At 42.0% G+C, this 1523-nt stretch overlaps 1 pseudogene; it reads left to right on the plus strand.

Annotated features, from left to right (window-relative positions):
* The first annotated feature begins 588 nt into the window (after positions 1-588).
* Positions 589-1077, plus strand: LOC110542193 (peptidyl-prolyl cis-trans isomerase A-like; annotated as a pseudogene).
* Positions 1078-1523: the final 446 nt, after the last annotated feature.

Genomic DNA, 1523 nt, shown 5'->3' on the forward strand with positions numbered 1-1523 from the left:
TCTGGTGGGAGAGGTAAGTTAAACCCCTTTGTATCTAATCACTAACTAGGGCACACTCTCCTGAATTCTTTTTCTTATAAGGACCCTTGTGGTTATATTGGTCCCAGCTGGATAGTTCAGAAGCTTCTCTAAATCTCAAAGACATCACCAATTGATTGGCCAGATAAATTTCATCTACTTTGTTTTTGAGGCAGGGTCTCATGGAGCCCAAACTGTCTTTGAACTAGCTGTATAGCTTAGGGTGAACTTGAACTCCAGACTTTCCTGTCTATACCTGGGATTACAGGCATACAACACCTGTTTTTTTTTTTTTTTTTTTTTTTTTTTTTTAATGTTTTAGTGCCAGGGGTCAGGCTGCATTGTTTTTAATCCTAGCACTTGGGAGGCAGAGGCAGGTAGATCTATGTTCGAGGCCAGCCTAGTCTACATAGTGAGTTCCAGAACAGCTAGGGCTATGTAGAGACAGCCTGTCTCAAATAACAACAACATTAATGTTTAAAAAAAATGTATGTGTGTGCTTTTTTTTTTAAGCTTTTTTTTTTTTTTTCTTTCAGACATGGTTGTCCCCTGTCACCTTTTGCTGCAGCCATGGTCAATCCCACCGTGTTCTTCGACATTGAGACTGATGGCCAGCCCTTGGGCCTCATCTCCTTCAAGTTGTTTGCAGACAAAGTTCCAAAGACAGCAGAAAACTTTCGTGCTCTGAGCACTGGAGAGAAAGGATTTGGATATAGGAATTCTTCCTTTCACAGAATTATTCCAGGATTCATGTGCCAGGGTGGTGACTTCACACGCCATAATGGCACTGGCGGCAGGTCCATTTACAGGGATAAATTTGAGGCTGAGAACTTCGTCCTGAAGGTCCTGGCATCTTGTCTATGGCAAATGCTGGACCAAACACAAATTGTTCCCAATTATTTGTCTACACATCCAACACTGAGTGGCTGGATGGCAAGCATGTGGTTTTTGGGAAGGTGATAGAAAGCATGGACATGGTGGAAGCTCTGGAGCATTTTGGGTCCAGGAATAGCAAGACCAAGCAAGAAGATCACAATTTCCGACTATGGACAACTCTAATTCTTTTGACTTGTGGGCATCTCACCCACCAGACCATTCTTTTTGTAGCTCAGGAGAGCACCACCAACCCAATTGCTCAAAGTACTTTGTAATCTCTGCTCTCACTGAAGTTCTTTGGCCTCCATATTTTCCTCATTCCCCTCCAAGTCTAGGTGGATTGCAGAGTTAAGTTTATGATTGTGAATAAAAAGTAAACAAGAAAAAAAATGTATATGTGTTGCCTGCTTATCTGCATGTACACTATGTGCATGCAGCACCCATGGAGACCAGAAGAGGGCATTAGAGTCTCTGTAACTGCAGCTTTATGTGGTTGAGAGCCACTCAACCTGTGTTCTGGGAACCAAAAGGTCTGTGTCTCCCTTGTTCTATTTTCCTGATTAGCATTTTTCATGACCTCCTACATCATGGGTGAAATTTCTGTTTCAAGGTATTTATTTATTTATGTG

The sequence above is a fragment of the Meriones unguiculatus genome, chromosome X (assembly GCF_030254825.1).
Source record: "Meriones unguiculatus strain TT.TT164.6M chromosome X, Bangor_MerUng_6.1, whole genome shotgun sequence".
NCBI lineage: Eukaryota > Metazoa > Chordata > Mammalia > Rodentia > Muridae > Meriones > Meriones unguiculatus.